The sequence below is a fragment of the Megascapheus bottae genome, chromosome 6 (genome assembly GCF_031878675.1).
Source record: "Megascapheus bottae isolate mThoBot1 chromosome 6, mThoBot2.hap1, whole genome shotgun sequence".
Classification (NCBI taxonomy): domain Eukaryota; kingdom Metazoa; phylum Chordata; class Mammalia; order Rodentia; family Geomyidae; genus Megascapheus; species Megascapheus bottae.
In genome coordinates, this window is record NC_143514.1 from 55,173,473 (window position 1) to 55,193,607 (window position 20,135).

Consider the following 20,135-nt stretch of genomic DNA (forward strand, 5'->3'; position numbering starts at 1 on the left):
CCTGAGCTCAAGCCCAGGACTGGCAAAAAAAAAAAAAAAAATGGCAGTGTTAACATTGCTTTGTTTTTCCTTTTTTTTTTTTTTTTTTGTCTTCAGTCATAGGGCTTAGACTCTGGCCCTGGGCTCTGTCCCTGAGCTCTTGAGCTCAAGGCTGCCACCCTGCCCCTTGAGCCACAGCCCCACTTCTGGTTTTCTAGTATTTAGTTGGAGATAAGAGTCTCATGGACTTTAGTGCCCGGGCTGGCTTCGAACCACAATCCTCAGATCTTAGCCTCCTGAATAGTTAGAATTACAGGCATGAGCCACCACACCTGGCAATGCTTTGTTTTTCTGTTGTCCTGGGACAATCTCATTTTCTCTCTTTCCTCTCCCCTCTCTTCTCTCATTGCTGTACCAGAATTTGAACTCAAGTCTTTGCAATTAACCTGAACCACACCTGCAGCTCTTTTTGCTTTAGTTATTTTTCAGTTGCAGTCTTCAATTTTTTTTTGTCCAGGGACAGTCTCAGATTATTATCCTCTTTTTTTTTTTTTTTTCCAGTCCTGGGCTTGAGCTCAAGGCCTGAGCACTGTCCTTGGGCTTTCCTCAAGGCTAGTGTTCTACCCTGAGCCACCGCACCATTTCTGGCTTTTTCGATGTATGTGGTACTGAGGAATCGAACCCGGGTCTTCGTGCATGCTAGGCAGGCACTCTACCACTAGGCCAAACTCCCAGCCCCAGATTATTATCCTCTTATCTATACTTCCATGTAGGAGGGATTTCAGACATGAGCTACCATGTTGTTTTGTTGAGTTGTCTGCTTTGTTGAGTTGAGTTGTTTTGTAGGCTAGGATTACCGACATGAGCCACTGTGCCCAGCCTCCTTCCCCCGACCTCCACTTTCAGTACTGAGGAATGAATTCTGGCCTTGTGAACGCTAGGAAAGTGTTCTACCATAAAACTACATCCCCAGTCCCAATGGCTGTATCTTAATTCTCTTATGACTTGTCATATTTCTACATATGGATGATTGCTCTAAGAATATGACTGTTCAGGTATTAAATTGACCCTTGTTCCCCAGAAGATGCCTTTCTAAGTCAAAGGATAGCATCAACTGACTACAGACTCTTTTCTGGAAACAGCAACCAGCTGGGAAATGTTTACAATCCTGGTCTAGAATTCCACGTAGTGTTCTGGTTTCTGGACTGGTGTTATTTCTTATGGAATCAGCTTACATCTCCATTCTTATTCTATTTCTAGCCTAGGTTAAGTAGATAAATATATGGTAGTCATTTTTTATCTTCTTAGGATTAGAGAACTCTCTGTAGCACAAAGCTTCCCAAATTCTGTATTCAGTGTGAGCTTGAGAATGTGCTTGAATGCTTTTCTGAAACTGCCTCCTGGAATCTGATAGGTATAACAGGTAGGTCTCATTTGTATTTGTTTTGCTGGGAGCCACAGTCCCAGTTCTGAATTCTTTGTTTTGTTTTGATTTAAGACAGGATTCTCTCTGGGTAGTCTAGTTGATCTAAACTCAAGATCCTCCTGCTTTAGCCTCCTAATTGCTAGAATTATAGATGTGCCTTACCACATCTAGTCCTACAACTGTATTCTTTTTGTGTGAGGGTGTTGGTTCTGGTACTTGAACGCAGGGCCTGGGTATTGTGCCTGAGCTTTTTTGCTCTACCATTTGAGCCATAGTTCCATTTCTAACTTTGTTGTTCATGTTGATTAATTGAAGTTAAGAGCCTCATCAACTCTCCTGCCCAGACTGGCTTTGAATTGCCATCCTCAGATCTTAGCTCCCTGAATAGCTAGGATTTCAACTATAGTCTTTTATTTTATTATTATTATTTTTTTTTTGCCAGTACTGGGCTTAAGCTCAGGGCCTGAGCACTGTCCTTGGACTTTCTCAAGGCTAGAGCTCTACCACTTGAGCCTCAGCACCACTTCCAGCTTTTTTCTATGTATGTGGTACCGAGGAATCGAACCTGGGTCTTCATGCATGCTAGGCAAGCACTCTACCACTAGGCCAAACTCCCGGCCTCAACTATAGTCTTTTTTTTCTTTTCTTTTTTTGCCAGTCCTGGGCTTGAACTCAGGGCCTGAACACTGTCCTTGGGCTTTCTCAACTCTAAAGCGCTATCACTTGAGCTACAGCACCACTTTCAACTTTTTCTATGTATGTGGTTCCAAGGAATTGAACCTGGGCCTTTGTGCATGCTAGGCGAGTACTCTACCACTAGGGCAAACTCTCAGCCCTCAACTGTATTCTTTTTTTTTTGGTTGATCATGGGACTTGAAGTCTGGGCCTGGGCACTGTCCGGAGCTCTTCAGCTCAAGGCTACCGCCCTACCCCTTGAGCCACAGCAATCTGGTGGTTAATTGGAGGTAAGAGTCTCACAGACTTTAGTGCCCCAGATGGCTACTGCCCTACATCTTGAGCCACAGCAATCCTGTGGTTAATTGGAGATAAGAGTCTCATGGACTTTAGTGCCCCAGATGGCTTTGAACTGCCCTCCCCAGATGGCTTTGAACTGCTCTGTTTCCTCAGATCTCCTGAGTAGTGAGGATTACAGACATGAGCCACCGCATCTAGCTCAACTGTATTCTTAAAAATGCTTTAGATGATGATTTTTCTTTGTTCTCTCTCTCCCTCCATCCCTTCCTCCTCCCCTCCCTTCCTTTCTTCCTTTCAAAGTGGTAGAGCACTAGTCTTGAGCACAAAAGCTCAGAGACAGCACCTAGGCTCTGATTCAAGGCCCATTAAAGACCAAAAAAAAAAAAAAAAAAAAAAACTCTAGGAAGAAGAACAGACTGAGGAGGAAGAAACCAGGTGAGCATGTTGGTCTAGAATGGAAAGGAGGAGTTTCAGGAGGAGGGAGTAATTAAATATGACAAATGCTGTAAAGGATGAATGAACTCAAATGGTTGCTGTGAGTATTAATAAAATCCTTCTTTAACATAGTGCCTGGCATCTAGCAATTGTTTAATATATAGCAACTCTTACAGCTTTTATTATTAATAATGACTACTCCTGCCTTTGAACTCTAATTTATATTGCTGTTAAGGCCATTATGTTTTTGTTGTTGTTTTGTTTTGTTGGTCGTGGGACTTGAATTCTGGGCCTGAGTGTTGTCCCTGAGATCTTCAGCTCAAGGATATCACCCTACCCCACAGTACTACTTCTGGTTTTCTAGTGGTTAATTGGAGATAAGAGTCTCTTGGTCTTTAGTGTCTGGGCTGGCTTTGAACTACAGTCTTCAGATCTCAGCCTCCTGAGTAGCTAGGATTACAGGCGTGAGCCAGTGCGCCTGGTACCATTACTTTTTTTTTTTTTTTTGCCAGTCCTGGGCTTGAGCTCAGGGCTTAAGCACTGTCCTTGGGCTTTCTCAAGCTAGAGCTCTCTACCACTTGAGCCTCAGCACTACTTCAAGCTTTTTTCTATGTAGATGGTACTGAGGAATCGAATCCATGTCTTCATGCTTGCTAGGCAAGTACTCTACCACTAGGCTAAACTCCTGGCCCCTGCCATTACATTTTTAAAAAGATTTAAAAAATATTTTTTTACTAAATTATAACATGGCAAAGCACACATATATAAAACATGTAGGGCATTAATTTTTTTTCAAATGAACATATCCATACTAAGCACTCTTAAGTACGGGCTGGGAGTGTGGCCTAGTGGTAGCATGCACGAAGCCCTGGATTCCATTACCTGGAAACACATACATGAAAACGCTGGAAATGGTGCTGTGGCTCAAATGGCAGAGGGCTAGCCTTGAGCAAAAGTGTTCAAGGACAGTGCCCAGGCCTGAGTTCAAGCCCCAGGACTGGCAAAGGAAAAGAAAAAAGAAAGAAACAAAGAAAGTAAGAAAGATTGATTTCTGTTTCTGTTCTCAGAAGTGAGCCTACACATATAATAATCATGATAATAATAATAATTTTTCTTTTAAGAATTTGTAGGCCAAGCACAGTGGCACACACATGTAATCTTAGCTACTGGGAGGATCGTGGTTTAAATCCAGCCCAGGCAAAGAATTTGTTAGGCTCCATCTCAGCCAACATTCTTGGTATAGTGGAGTTCTTTTGTAATCATAGGTAGTGGGAGGCATAGCTAAGATGAGAATTACAGTAGGTGGTGAGCTCCAGGCAAAAATGTAAGATTCTGTGGGGAAAATAAAGTAAAAAGGGCTAAGGACTGAGCTCAAGTGGTGGGATGTCTGCTCACATATGTCATCCTATGAGAGCATAAAATAGGTTTGTGGTACAGCCATAAATCCAGACAAAAAGCAAAATCCTATTTCAAAAATAACCAATGCAAAAATCTCTGGGTGCAAGCCTGGCATGGTGGCTCATGCCTGTAATCCTAGCTACTCAGGAGGCTAATATATGAGGATCGTGGTTCAAAGCCAGCTTGGGCAACTAAAAAGCCCACCAGAGCCAGGCACCGGGGCTCATATCTCTAATCCTAGCTACTCAGGAGGCTGAGATCTGAGGATCTGGATTCAAAACCAGCCAGTGCACTAAAGTCCATGAGACTCTTATCTCCACTTAATCACTAGAAAACTGGAAGTGGCTCAAGGGGCAAGGCCTTGAGCTGAAGAGCTCAGGGACAGTGCTAAGGCCCAAAGCAAGCCCCACGACCCCCCCCCCACAAAAGTCCCAGAGACCCAGAGACTCTTCAATGAATCCCCAGAAAACCGGAAGTGATACTGTGTGTGGTTCAAGGGGTAGGGCTGTATCCTTGAGCTGAAATGCTCAGGGATAATGCTCAGGCCCAGAGTTCAAGCCCCAGGACCAACAAAAAAAAATCTTTGGCCCATTGTTCAGTGGTATAGTGCTTGCCTAACAAATACAAGGCTCTGATTTCAAACTTCATACTGTCAAGGAAAAGAAAGAGGAAGAAAAAGAAGGAATATCGGGGGGCGGGGGGGAAGGAAAATGTGCAGGAAGAGGACATCTTTAGCCATTAACATCTGAGTAAAAATGAAATATCATTAACTGGCTCTTTATTTTTATTTTTTTTATTTTTTGTCAGTCCTGGGCCTTGAACTCAAAGCCTGGGCACTGTCCTTGGGCTTTCTCAAGTCTAGTACTCCATGGCACCACTTTCAGGCTTTTCTATGTATGTGGTACCAAGGAATCGAACCTGGGTCATTTCATGCATGCTAGGCAAGCACTCTACCAGTAGGCCAAACTCCAGGCTCCATAAGTGGCTTTTCTTACTACATGATTTCTATGTGCTACTAAGTATCTACCCCTTCCACACGCCCACATTCTGAATATTCTCTCTGTATTCACATAGTCCTATAAAATAGATGAAATTTTCCCTCATAGTACAGATGAGAAATCTGAAGCTCAGTTAAATTTATATAAGGTCTGAGGGATCCTAGTAGTAATGCTGGGTTTTAAGTCCAAAGTCTGGCTGACTAAAATCTTGTGTTTGCTTTACACTTCAAAGCCTCTTGGGCTTGGCTATTGTTCATCCCTGCAACTTCAGTAACTGACACATAAACATGTGCAATAGAATGAGTAAATTGACCAGTGAATGAGCACTACTTTCTAGCACTTGAGCTTCCATCAGTTAGCTTCTCTGATACCTGCCTCTTTCTGCATGGTTTTTATCATCCATTTATTGAACCTTTTTATAGTATGTTAGTTTTGGGAGAGTAGAAGGATTTAGATAGTTCTATGGGAAGAATTTCTAGTGAATCCTTCTTCTAATCCCTCAGCATCATGAAACAATTGGGACAACTGAATTTACAAAGCTCTTTCTGAGTTAAACCTACGGGTTAACACAAGATCTGCCAAGTGTATTTTTCTTTTGTCTTTGCTAGTCCTGGGGCTTGAACTCAGGGCCTGGGTACTGTCCTTGAGCACTTTTGCTCAAGGCTAATGTTCTGCCACTTGAGCAACAGCAACATTTCCATCCTTTTCTATCTATGTGGTACTGAAGAATCAAACCCAGGACTTAGTGCATGCTTAAGCACTCTATCACTAGGCCACACTCCCAGCCTGTGGTTTTTTTTTTTTTTTAATTTAAATTTAATTTATTTTTTATTCTTTACTTTTTGGTCTGTTGTGGGGCTTGGACTCTGGGCCTGGGCACTGAACTCTTCAGCCCAAGGCTAGCACTCTACCACTCTGAGCCATAACACCACTTCTGGTTTTCTGGTAGTTAATTAGAAATAAGAATCTCATGGATTTTCATGCCCAGGCTAGCTTTGAACTGTAATCCTCAGATCTCAGCCTCCTGAGTATGTAGGATTACAGATGTGAGCCACTGGTGCCTGACCTCCATATGTATTTTTCCTTTTTCTTTCTTTTCTTTCTTTCTTTCCTTCTTTTTTTGTCAGTCCTGGGCCTTGAGCTCAGGGTCTGAGCACTGTCCTTGCACTTTCTCAAGGCTAGAACTCTACCACTTGAGCTGCAGCACCACTTCTGGCTTTTTTCTAGGTATCTGCTACCAAAGAATTGAACTTGGGTCTTTGTGCATGCTAGGCAAGCACTCTACCATTAGGCCAAACTCCCGGCCAATTAATATTGCTCACAAAAATGAAAAGAAAGGGACCGGGAGTTTGGCCTAGTGGTGGAATGCTTGCCAAGTATGCATGAAGACCTGGGTTCAATTCCTTGGTACGACATACATAGAAAATGACAGAAGTGGTGCTGTGGTTCAAGTAGTAGAACACTAGCCTTGAGAAAGCCCAACGATAGTGCTCAGGCCCTGAGTTCAAGCTCCAGAAATGGCAAAAAAAAAAAAAAAAAACGCAGACAGTCTAAAGGGCTAAAGGGCAAGAATGCAGAAATGCCTGTGAGTAGTGTAAATGTATGAGAAAGAGAAATTCATTGAAAGACCACCCTCTTTCCATAACCTTATTTACTACAGACTCAAAGCAGATACCTCTCAGGAACAAACATCTTGAGTAAAAGCTAAAGTTTTTGCAATAATCTTTGAGTCTCTAAGAGCTGGTTAGTATTTCTTCTCTGACTTCTGTCTACCATTCTCCTCTTCACTCTGGTACAGCCACAAAATACTCCTTGGAGTTCCTCAACCAGGCAAGCATACTTCTGTCTCCTGGTCTGTACTTGTCATCCCTCATCCCTGCTTAGAACACATTTTTTTTTTTTTTGTGGGTTATGAAGCTTGAACTTGGCCTGGTTGTCCCTGAGCTCTTCAGCTCAAGGCTACTACCCTGCCCTTGAGCCAAGTCCCACTTCCCATTTTCTAGAGGTTAATTGGAGATAAGAGTCTCTGGTTCTTTTGTGCCTTGGCTGGCTTTAAACCTTGATCCTCAGATCTCAGTCTCCTGTGTCTTAGGATTACAGGCGTGAGCCACCTTACCTGGCTGCTTAGAATACTTCTTTTTTTTTTTTTTTTTTTTTTTTTGCCAGTCCTGGGCTTGAGCTCAGAGCCTGAGCACTGTCCTTGGACTTTCTCAAGGCTAGAGCTCTACCACTTGAGCCTCAGCACCACTTCCGGCTTTTTTCTATGTATGTGGTACCGAGGAATCAAACCCGGGTCTTCATGCATGCTAGGCAAGCACTTTAACCACTAGGCCAAACTCCCGGCCCCTTAGAATACTTCTTATTCATACAGTTTCTTCTGAGAGTCCTTCCCTATTTGTCTATTATAATGGCAGACATTTGGCATTTAACACCAGATACAGCCCCTGGTCCTGGGGCTTGAACTCAGGGCCTGGACACTGTCCTTAGGCTCTACCACTTGAGCCACAGTACCACTTCCAGATTTCTTTCTTTCTTTTTTTTCTTTGTATATGGTACCAAGGAATCAAACCCAAGGCTTCATGCATGCTAGACGAATACTCTTATCACTGAGCTACATTCCTGACCCCACATTTTGATCTTTTTTTGTTTAGATAACTCTTCTCTCTACTGCTGATTACAGTTTTATTGCATCAGGAAAGATTTTAATTTGTTCATATATATATATGTATATATGAATACTATATAATAGCGTGTGTGTGTGTGTGTGTGTGTGTGCGCGCGCATCTTGAGGCTTGAATTCAAGACCTCGATGCTGTCCCTGAACTAGCTCAAAGCTAGTGCTCCAGCCCTTTAAACTATTTTAAACTACAGCTCCATTTCCCAAATAAGTATTTTTTTTTGAATGACTAAATGAACCAGAACAAGCAAGCAAGTCAGGAAAAACAAAACAAACCCTTTAAGGATAAAGTAAATCCCATAACCTCTTCTATTATTTGTGGGTGAGATTGCCAACTTCAAATTTTTATTTCTCAAATGTCATGAGAATTACTAACTAAAAATAAGAGCAGAAAACATGTACTACAATATATTTGGAAATTTTTTACTAAGTGACCAAAGCAAAAAAATTACATGAAAACTACCCTTTTCAAAAGTATAAAAGAGGGGCTGGGAGTGTAGCCTAGTGGTAGAGTGCTCACCTAGCTTCCTAAGCCCGAGGTTTGAGTCCTCAGTACCACCCCATACACAGAAAAAAATTGGAAATGGCGCTGTGGCTCAAGTGGTAGAGCGCTAGCCTTGAGGACAGTGCTCAGGCCCTGAGTTCAAGCCCGAGGGGAAACAAAAAAAAAGAGGAGGGGGGGTCCTCTGGAAGTAGAGGTGTGGCTCAAACAGAAGAACATAAGCCTTGAATGTGAGAGTGAAAATGTGAGGCCCTGAGCTCAAGCCCAGTACTAGTGTGTGCGTGTGTGCACGCACACTCGCATATACACACATGCGCAAGAAAGGAAAAAGAAAAAGATGTGTCCTAGCCAGGTACTGATGGCTTACACCTGTAATCCTAGTTACTCATGAGGCTGAGATTGGAGGATCTCAAAGCTAGTTCAGAGCCAGCCTGGGCAGAGAAGTCCAATTCACCAGCAAAAAGCCTGAATTGGAGATGTGGATTAAATGATAGAGTGCCAGTGAGTTCAAACTCCATTGGCCCAAAAATTAATAAGAAGAGGGTCCACTGATACCCCAGCTGAAGCTTAGACATAAGGGTTAAGGATACTGTGAAGCCCTTCTGAGTACCTGACTTACAAAATCACAAGCAAAGTAAAGTGATTGTATTAGTCACTACGTTTTAGTTTATTTTTTATCCTAAGCCCAGAGTCTCACAGCAAATCCATTCAGTGATTCTATGCCTAATAAAACCCTCCCTAGAGCCACCCCACACCTAAAAGACAGGTATGCCTCTACTGCCAAAGTTAAACCAATGCAGGACAGCAGGCAACTTTGCGTCCAACTCAAAGTAAACTAGGCCATGAAAGAATACTTTGTACTGAGATACACATACACACACACACACACACACACACACACAGAGGAAAAAAAATGAAAAGCAAACAAACGAGGAGACGCAGGAGGCACAACAAATGGCAATATCATAGCACATCAAGAAACTGGGATCTGGGTCTGGCTGCTCATTTTCATAAATTATGCATGAGTTTGGTTACTGAACCCATAGAGTTTCCTTTCATTGCAGGCTGTCTGATTATACAAGGCTTCTTATAAGTCTGACAAAGCCAATCCAGAAGCAACACATAGCAACCCACATAAAAAAAATTCCCAAAGTAGCTGCCCTAATAAAGAAGGGTATGGAGGTGCAAAAGGGAAGTAAAAGGGGGTTTGTGCATAGTCAACTGTCTGCAGCAGCTTGCAGGCCTCACCCCTGCCCTCATGGAACTAAGATCTTTTCTTTTAGTATAAAATATCTACTTGACTGAGGTGGTTTTGCTGTGACAAGAAAGAACCTCTTACTGGGAACATTCTGCAATTTCAGAATTAACTTAGTGGTCCTTGTGGCCAGAGTAGAAAAAAAAAAGTTTATGGTATAAAAGACTCCCTTAACTAAAACAATGTACACATGAAGTATTTTATTTGCTGAATCCTTTGTTCAAGGAGTATTGTTTTGAAATAAGGTCATACCTAAATTCAAACCCAGGCAGGCCTCTCAATCTTGGGATCTTTTTGCCACTGCAATCTTCCTGATTTTGCTTCCTATGTGCTGGTATTACAGATATGTACTGCTGTGTCTCATTGTGATTTTGGTATGTATTTCTCATTTGTTACAGAGACTGTCCTAAAGATATGCAAATGAAATTTCTAGGCTTTTTGTTCTGTTTCATTGATAAATATATGTCTTTATGCCCACACCAGAGTGTTTGCTAGAAGTCTCATTTTATTTCTTTCTGCATCAACTATAAACCTTTCTGTGTCTCCTTATTAGCCCCAAAGTAAAGGCAAAACTATCTGATTTCAGCACTTGGAAGACTGAGGCAGGAAGATCAACTTTGTTCAAGTTGAACTTTTGTTCAAGACCAACAACATAGGGAGACATTGTCTCAATAAAAACAAAGATTATCATCTTACTACTGCTTATCTCTGTGACCTCACTGTTTATTTCTTCATTGAACTCTCTGCTCCTCCTAAGCTATTCACTACAGCTGTGCTGAGCTTCCTTTAGCTCCCCAGTGGAACAGAACCCTTCTCACCTTTGGTCCTTTGCTCCAGCTTTTTCTTCTGCCTAAAACACTCCCATCTCTTCTCTGTCCAGCCAACTTCTTCTTCTTTTTTTTTTTTTGCCAGTGCTGGGGACTGAACTCGGTTCTGAGCACTGTCCTTGGGCTTTCTCAAAGCTAGTGCTGTAGCAATTGAGTCACAGCACCACTTCTGGCTTTTTCTATGTATGTGGTATGGAGGAATTGAACCTGGGCCTTCGTGCATGCTAGGCAAGCACTCTACCACTAGGCCAAACTCCTGGTCCCTTTCCAGCCAACTTCTTAGTACCCAGCTCAGCTATCACTCTGAAAGTTTTTTCTGACCTTCCAAGATTAGCTTGGTACCACTCCTATATGCTCCTGTATAATACAGTAATATTCTCCTAGTTACCCTTTCTATCTTAGTTGAATGACAGGTGTACCCACTACATCTAGCTTTTTCTGTTGAGATTGAGAGAAAGGGTATCTCGTGAACTTTTTTTTTTTTTTTTTTGCCAGTCCTGGGCTTGAGCTCAGGGCCTGAGCACTGTCCTTGGATTTCTCAAGGCTAGAGCTCTACCACTTGAGCCTCAGCACCACTTCCGGCTTTTTTTTATGTATGTGGTACCAAGGAATCGAACCCAGGTCTTCATGCATGCTAGGCAAGCACTTTAACCACTAGGCCAAACTCCCGGCCCTCTCTTGAACTTTTTGCCTAGACTATCCTTGTACCATGATTCTCCCAATCTCAGCCTTTAGAGTCACTAGGAGTATAGGCATGAGCCACTGCACCCAGCTAGGGGTGGTTAGTTTTGTTTTGTTGCCAGTCCTGGAGCTTAAACTCAAGGCCTGGGCACTGTCCCTGAGCTTCTTTTGCTCAAGGCTAGTGCTCTACCATTGGGCCACAGCACAGCTTCTGGCATTTTCTGTTTATGTGGTACTGAGGAATTGAACCCAGGGCTTAAAGCATGCTAGGCAAGCACTGTATACTAAGCCACATTCCAGCCCAGGGATGCTTTTTTGTAACAACAACTTTTTCTCCCCTTCTTTACTTTTCTTTTCTCCGGGATATTGCCTGCACTAGAATGATCTTGAATTTACTATATAGACTAGGCTGGCCTAGAACTCAGAATCATCTGTCTTCACTTCCAAGGTCCTGTGGTTATAGGCCTTCACCACACGGGTAGTACAGCTGAAGCTGCCAATGACTTTATAGTTGTAGATTCAGTGGTTACTTTCATAGCATTTGATACTTTCTTGATACTTTGATACTGTCTCTCTTTCTTTCTTTCTTTCTTTCTTTCTTTCTTTCTTTCTTTCTCTCTTTCTTTCTTCTTTCTTTTTCTGTGTGTATATGTGTGCATAGATATACTGTGATTTTTTAACTTAGTGCCTTATGCTTACTCAATACTCTCCTACTATGTCCTTGGCTGTGTTTTGCTTCCGTTATTATTTTTTAGGAAGGGTCTTATATTACTGCCTGGGGATAGTCTTGGACCACCATCCTTTGTGTATGGCCTTCTGCATAGCTGGGTTGACAGGCACATGTTTTTACACCCAGTTTATTTGTTGAGATGGGGCACTGCTTTTTTTTTTTTTTTTTTTTGCTCAGGCTGTCCTTAAACTTTAATCTTCCCAATTGCTCCCTTTTAGCTGGAATTAAGAGGCAGGAGCTGCAGTGCCTGGGTAATCACATCCTTTTGCAAATCTCCTTTAGCTTCTATTATGACTTCTTGCTTACTTCGTTGTCATCTTTAAATTTTATGGATTCCTTACTTAATTGTTTTCTCCTTTAAATTTTATGGATTCCTTAGGTTCTCACTTTATGCTTCAGAGTCCCCTGGGAAATCTCATACATTCTTTAGCATACAAGGCTCAACTGATACTTCCTAAATGCTAATTTCCTGCTCAGACTTCATTCCTAAACAGCAACAACTATTACTACTATTATTTCAGTCCTAGCAATAGAATCTAAGGCTTTGTGCATAGTAAGCAAGTGTTCTATTGTGTGAGCCATATACTCCCAATCCTCTTTTGGGAGTGGGGGTGGTAGTATCTTAATAACTTTGCACTTTTGAAATAGGGTTGCTAACCTTCACCTGTCTGACCTTGAACCTGAGATCCTATTGTCTCCACCTCTGGGAGTACAAGGTAAACCACCAGGCCCACTTTTATCCTAAACTTTAAAGTGACTCTTTAGGCTAGGCGCTAGTGGCTCACGCCTGTAATCCTAGCTACTCAGGAGGCTGAGATCTGAGATCATAATTCAGAATCAGCCTGCAGGAAAAATGAGTCCATAAGACTCTTTTTTTTTTTTTTTTTTTTTTTTTTGCCAGTCCTGGGCTTGAGCTCAGGGCCTGAGCACTGTCCTTGGGCTTTCCTCAAGGCTAGTGTTCTACCCTGAGCCACTGCACCATTTCTGGCTTTTTCTATGTATGTGGTACTGAGGAATCGAACCCCGGTCTTTGTGAATGCTAGGCAGGCACTCTACCACTAGGCCAAACTCCCAGCCCCGTCCATAAGACTCTTATCTTCAATTAACCATCACATAGCTAGAAGTGGAGCTATGGCTCAAATGGTAGAGTACTAGCCTTATGCCCAAAAGCTCAGGAACAGCATCCAGGCCCTGAGTTCAAGCCCCCAACTGGCATAGAAAATAAAAAAGAAAAGAAACCTACACATCTTGATGTCCAAATACTTGGGAGGTGGAAGAAGGACCATCATGAATTTGAGGCTAGCCTGGCCTACAAAGCAAATTATTGGTCAGCATGGACTACATAATGAGGCCCTACTTGTTTGTTTTTGTGGAGATACGGGGGCTTGAGTTCAGGCCCTGGGTATTATTGTCTTTTAGCTTTATCACAGAAAGATAGTGCTGTACCATTTCAGCCACAGCTCCACTTCTAGCTTTTTGCTGGTTAATCTGTGATAAGTCTTATGGACTTTCCTGCTTGAGCTGGCTTTGAACCACAATCATGAAATAACAGCCCCTGGAGGAGCTAGAATTACAGGTGTGAGCAATCAGCACCTGGCTTTAAATGAGTTTAGAAGGATGAATAAAAATTAGCAAATCTATAAAGGAGAAGAAGGGTGTTCTGGGCAGTAAAAGTCTTTTATTTTGTCACCAGAACTAGTGTCTCCTTTTTCTCTTTTTGAGTCAGCCCAGGCAAATTCTGATGAATGTCCTGGATGAGAAGCTGCTCCCTGGCAAACCCGGCCCTTGAGGATGTACAGGCGTACACTTGCAGTGACTGTGGATTCTTGAGCTGAGAACAGGAGGCTTCTTTGGAGCACAAGCCTCCCACAGGGTGCTCTTGGGATGCCTGTCCTGGAATTACCCAGCACAGTCACAAAGCTTTCTTTTCTTCTATAAACCAAGCCAGCAGATGGGATGTCTGCTAGCCTTTGTGTTTGGAACTGATCAACAAACATACAGTGGCCAGTACAAAGGCATTGTTGGGCTACAGTGAAAACTAGGTCGGGCCCAGGCTCTCTGTAGAAGGCCCATCCAAAGAGCAGGACTTCCATAAGCCACTGAGTTAGCGGTTTGCCATTTGTGTTCCTCCTTCCTTCCCTCCCTCCTTTTCTTTTCTTTTTCCTCCTCCTTCCCCTCTTCCCTCCCCTCTGTTTTCCCTTTGCTTTTTTTCTTTTCAACCAAATGACTTAAGATGTTTAGCTAGGCGAGGTGGCACATGCCTGTAATCCTAGCTATTCAGGAGGCTGAGATCTGAAGATCACGGTTCAAAGCCAGCCCAAGCACTAAAGTCCAAGAGACTCTTACCTCCTTTACCAGTAGAAAACTGGAAGTGGTATTGTGGCTCCAGGGGTAGGGTGGTAGCCCTGAGCTGAAAAGCTCAGGGACAGAGTCTGGCCCATAGTTAAGCCCCACAACCAACAACAAAAAAAGATGTTCAACTCAAAATTTAACTTAGCCAGGTGGGTGGCTCACACCTGTAATTCTACCCACTCAGGAGGCTGGGATCTGAAAATTGTGATTCAAAGCCAGCCTGGGCACTACAAAGCATTGAGACTCTTATCTTTAATTAATCACTAGAAATGGGGCTGTAGCTCAAGGGGTAGGTTGGTAGCCTTGAGCTGAAGAGCTCAGAAACAGCATCCAGGCTGAGTTCAAGAGCTGAGTTCAAGACCCATGACCCACCCAAAATAAATAAATGACATTTTTTGGGGGGAGGGAGGTCTTGAACTCTGGGTTTTCTAGTGGTTAATTAGAGATAAAAGTCTCACAGACTGGGGCCAGGAGTTTGGCTTAGTGGTAGAGTGCTTGCCTAGCACTCACGAAGACCCGGGTTTGATACCTCGATATCACATACATAGGAAAAAGCCTAACTAAAGTGGTGCTGAGGCTCAAGTGGTAGAGCTCTATCCTTGAGAAAGTTCAAGGACAGTGCTCAGGCCCTGAGCTCAAGCCCAGGACTGGAAGAAAAAAAAAAGTATTAAAAAAAATGTCTCACAGACTGCTTGGCACAGTGGCTCACACCTGAAATCCTAACTACTTAGGAGGCTGAGATCTGAGGATGAAGGTTTACAGCCAGCCAGTGGGGCTTGACTCAAGGGTAGGGTGGTAGCCTTGAGCTGAAGAGCTCAGGGACAGCCCCCAGGCCGAGTTAAAGTCCCACGACCCATAAAGGCACACACAAAAAAGTCTCACAGACTTTAGTGCCTGGGTTGGCTTTGAACTGAGATCTTCAGATCTCAGCCTCCTGAGTAGCTAGGATTACAGGTGAGAGCCACTGCACTTGACAAAATAGTTTTTGTTTTGTTTTTCTGTCAGTCATGGGACTTGAACTCTGGGTCTAGGCACTGCCCTTGAGTTCTTCAGCTTAAGGCTACCACCCTACCCCTTTAGCCAAAATGCCACTTCCTCCCTTTTTAAAGAAGGATTAAGGTTCACATTACTCATATATGATCTTGTCTTACCTTGATTACCTTTGCAAAGATTGTTTCCAAATAAAGTCACATTTATAGGTCCCATGGCTACCAGGGCTTCACCATATCTTTCTAGGGAACATAATTCAACCTCCATCAGATCCTGTAACATTACCTATGAACCATCATCAGGCCTCTGGTCTGATGAATTAAGTATAAATACTTCATCTTAGAATTCCAGAACTGCTACACTAATGAAAATACAATAACAGCAGCACTGTAAGGGCGAGGTAGCTCAGTGGTACATTTGCCTAGTATGTACAAGGCCTTTGCATTTTCCCTTGAATCCTTACAATTCTATGGGTTAGATGATAGTACCGCTGTCAGTCCTAGAGCCTGAACTCAGGGCCTACGTACCATCTTTGAGCCTCTTTGTGCACAAAGCTAGCACGCTGCCCCTTGAGCCACAGCACCACTTCTGGCCTTTCTAAGTGTTTATTGGAAATAAGAATGTCATGTACTTCTCTGCCCATACTGTGATCCTAAAATCTCAGCCTCCTTAGTAGCTAGGATTATAGGTGTGAGTCACCAGCACCCAGCATATTATTACTATTACTAGGTATTCTTCCCATTATATTATATATTACATAGTACATCATATATTCTATACTATATGATATATGATAAAATGAGAATATACATACATACAAAATACATACTAAGGAAATTCAGTAACCTATCTAGGTTTCCACAATTAGAAGTAATATTTGTAGAAGTAACTTGAATTCATATTCCTAAGTAAAGAACTTAGTGTCCACTTAAACATTCCTGTAGTGGTTTCTTTTAGGATATTGATGTATAACTTCTTTTAGTAATAAAGGTTTATGTTGTGCCTTTAGTTTGCACTTTTGATTATTGAGTGCCTTCTAGGAATAGCTGTGCCAGATATTCAAATTAAATGAAAGATTAAGTAAAGGAATTAAATGAAAGAAACTCTGTTGTAATAATTCATTAGACTATGAGAAGAGGCAGGTGTTGGTAAAGGGAAAGTTGGCATAGGTTACTGACAGTCACTGAGAGGAGCTAAAGTGCTTATAACATTTGATTGGCTGATAGTATGGTTTTCTGAATTTAAAGTTTAATAATAACTGGGATGGGGATAGGAGGGAAAAACTGACATTGTCCAAAAAGAAATGTATTCATTACCTGACTTACATAACTATAACTGCTCTGTATATCACCTTTATAATCACAATAAAAAAATAGCTGGCAGAGTGACTCCAGTAGTAGAGCACTTACATTCAAACCTTAGTACCACCAAAATTAATATAGAGATAGATAGATAGATAGACAGACAGACAGATACACACACATGTTGACACTTCTCTAAGTTATTTCAGTATATTACCAACGCCTTAGGTTGTTTCCTAGGGCTGCCCAAAGGAATAGTGTGAAAGAAATTGAAAGCAAAGCGTTTGTTACTCCCATCTGGGAAAGCTGAATATATTAGTGCAGTTGCTCTTGCCTTTGCATCCCACAGAGGGATTTGTGTAGGGTTCACACAGCTGAGTCTGCACTGGGAATTACTGGGGAAGTGAACCTTTCACTTAGTGTGTAGCAACCTAGAAATCTTCTTTGTTGGCAGATCGCAAGCTTCCTTTCTTCCTATAGGCAAAAGTCTTGAGACACTGAGAACATGTCGTTTCTGAGGGCCTACACATGCTTATCAGGCACACCAGTATATTCCCCAAGTATTCATCAAAAACAGACAATGGAGACTTTTTTGTGTGCTCTGTTTCTTATGATCTTCACTTTCTGGCTGGGTATATGGATTTCTTGGGCTTTCAGAAATATTACTGAACCAGATAGGTGTTTTTCTGAACCAGAACTGAGAGTCCTAGGCCTTCAGAAAGAACCTGAATGGTTCCTGAAGACTATCCTTCCACCTTTCTTTGCCACCATGCCAAAGAAGTGAACCTTGCCTCTCCATATTCTCTGTTGGAACTAAAGAAATTTTCACACATGATTAGATGCCAGCTAGTTGCCCCTGTGAGTTTCTTTTCATCAAATGGGCTCCTCAAGTATGAACCTTGGGCAGATTCAACCAGAGGGAAGAGAAGAAAGATTTGTGATAATGCCTTCATTGCACATTATTTTGAGATTTCCAAAGATAGATTTTTGAGTAGGATTAAGCAGACTGGCAGGTCTCCCTTTTGAGAGTTGTATATTTTTAACCATTCTCTGTCACATAGCCACCATTACAGGGTTCTGATTTGCTGCATTGTGCTGCCCTCTACTGGTTCATCAGAAAAATCTCACATCATACGGCCTTTAAGTTTTTCTGTTAAGAGTCTCATAATAATATTGTAAATTAGGTAAACGGATTATATCTACTTGATGTACGGGAAAACTGAAGTCTAGATAGCTTTATTAATTGATCGTTCTAAACTTAAATGCTAGCAGGAGGCAGAATTTGAGTAGAATTATTAACTCCTATTAGTAAGTTCCGTAGTCCTTTGTAAATTCAGTGACCCTCCTGTTCAAAAGTATTAAGAGATTAAATTTACACTTAGAGAAAGTTTCTACTTTTTATCTCCTTGAAAGAAGGGAGATAAAAGATAACATAAGTGTACCGGGAGTTTGGCCTAGTGGTTAAAGTGCTTGCCTAGCATGCACGAAGACCCAGGTTCAATTCCTTGGTACCACATATAGAAAAAAGCCGGAAGTGGTGCTGAGGCTCACGTGGTAGAGCTCTAGCCTTGAGAAAGTCCAAGGACAGTGCTCAGGCCCTGAGCTCAAGCCCAGGACTGACAAAAAAAAGAAAAAAAATTTAAAAAATAGTTACTTGTATTATCTCTGTTAATATACTTACTTACTCTTTAAAAAGAGGACTGAGGAGCCAGGTGCCAGTGGCTCACACCTGTAATCCTAGCTACTCAAGCATCTGAGATTTGAGGATCATTGTTCAAAGCCATCCCCAGCACAAAAGCCCATGAGACTCTTATCTCCAACTAACCACCAGAAAACAGAAAGTGGCGCCATGGCTCAAGGTGATAGAACACTAGCCTTGAGCTAAATAGTTCAGAGACAGAGCCTAGGCCCCTAGTTCAAGTCTACAACCAACCAACCAAAAAAAAAAAAAGAGGATTGAACTTTGAAGCCAGCCCAGGCTGAAATTTCAAGTCCAACGACTCTGCTGTCCAGTTATCTAACAAAAAGCAGGAAGAGCAAAAGACACAGCAAAAATCCAGAAGTAGAGGTATAGCTCAAGTGGTAGAGGGCTAACCTTGATCACAAAAGCTCAGGGACAGCACCTACTCCAAGTTCAAGCTCCATCCAAGGCCAGCATAAAACAACAGCAGCCGCAGCAGCAGCAACAACAATAATAATGTTGCTGTAGCCTATGCACAGGCTAAAACCCTTTCTTACCCAGCATACGCAAAACAAAATGTCATAAAGCTGGGCTTCATGAGAACACAGGCATGGTGAAGAACAGCCAGCTGTTTTGGAAGAATCTTCTTTAGGTTCTTTTTTTTTTCCCACTTACTCTTCAGTTTAATGGTCCTAACCACTTTACTGCAACTACCCTAGCCTCGCTTGTCAGTGACTTCCCGTTGCAAACTCTTGAGGACACTTTCAAGTACAGTTTATTGATCTGGAGCATTTGATACTGTTAGTCATTTCCTTTTTGAAATATTATCCTTGGCTTCTATGATGATTTCTTTGTTTAGTTCTCCTTTTTCTCCCTTTTCCTTTAAATTTGCCATACTTAAGGATTCTTATTTCCCACTTTTTCCTAAAGTCCTCGACTGCCTCAATTTACTATTTTGCCTTCTAATATTAGTATCCTGTTCAGACTTTGTTTCTAAACTTTGAACTTGATTTCATTATATTCCAGCTGACTTCAGGTGTATGTGTGTGCGTCTGTATATGTGCCAGCTAGTACTAGAGTTGAGGGCTTCTCATTCCAACTTTGTTTTATCTCCCAAGGCTAGTGCTCTACCACGTGGGCCACAGCTCCACTTCTAGATTTTTGCTGGCTAATTGGAGGTGAATCATTCAAATCTTTCTACTTGGCTAGCTTTAACTGTAATCCTCAGATATCAGACTCCTGAATAGCTAGGATCACAAATAACTGATGTAACTGAGTAATTTAACTTTTTTTTTTGTCTTTTCTTTTTTGGTATTGGGGATCAAACCCCGGCTTGCTAGGCAAGCCTTTTGTCACTGAGCTACATCCCAGCCCTAACTTTACTTTTAGCATTGTCATTTCTTTCTTTTTTCTGAAAAACTATATTTATTTATTTTTATTGTCGAGGTAATATACAGAGGAGTTAACATTTGTTAGGTAGTGGGTTCATTACTTCTCGCATATTGATATCCCTTCTTATGTTTTTGTCCCTGTTTCCCTCCCCCCTACCTCCTCCCAATCATCTTGTTAACATTGTCATTTCGTATAAATATTCCTCTCCAGGGCTGGAGTGTGGCCTAGTGATAGAGTGCTTTGGTAACACATACACAGAAAAATCTGGAAATGGTTCTATGCCTCAAGTGGTAGCATGGTAGCCTTGAAAAAGTTAAAAAAGACAGTACCCAGGCCACTATATTTTTGTGTTTGCTACCTACATTATCTCTGTCCCTTAATAGATTATGTTCAATTCAAAAACAGGTATCCCTGTGTACAGCAACTCTCAAATGCTTTTTGTTTTTCAGAATGGGCTTATGGTAATATAAGGGAGGAAAATGTCTATTTTCTAGATGTTTACTCTCTAGTGGTTTTTTTTTTTAATATTTATTTAT

General features: G+C 41.9%; 1 protein-coding gene across 8 annotated transcripts in view; it reads left to right on the plus strand.

Moving 5' to 3' along the window:
- The window catches only part of Tesk2 (testis associated actin remodelling kinase 2), a 96,158-nt gene that overhangs the window by 63,485 nt on the left and 12,538 nt on the right, over positions 1–20,135 (plus strand). The window lies entirely within an intron of this gene.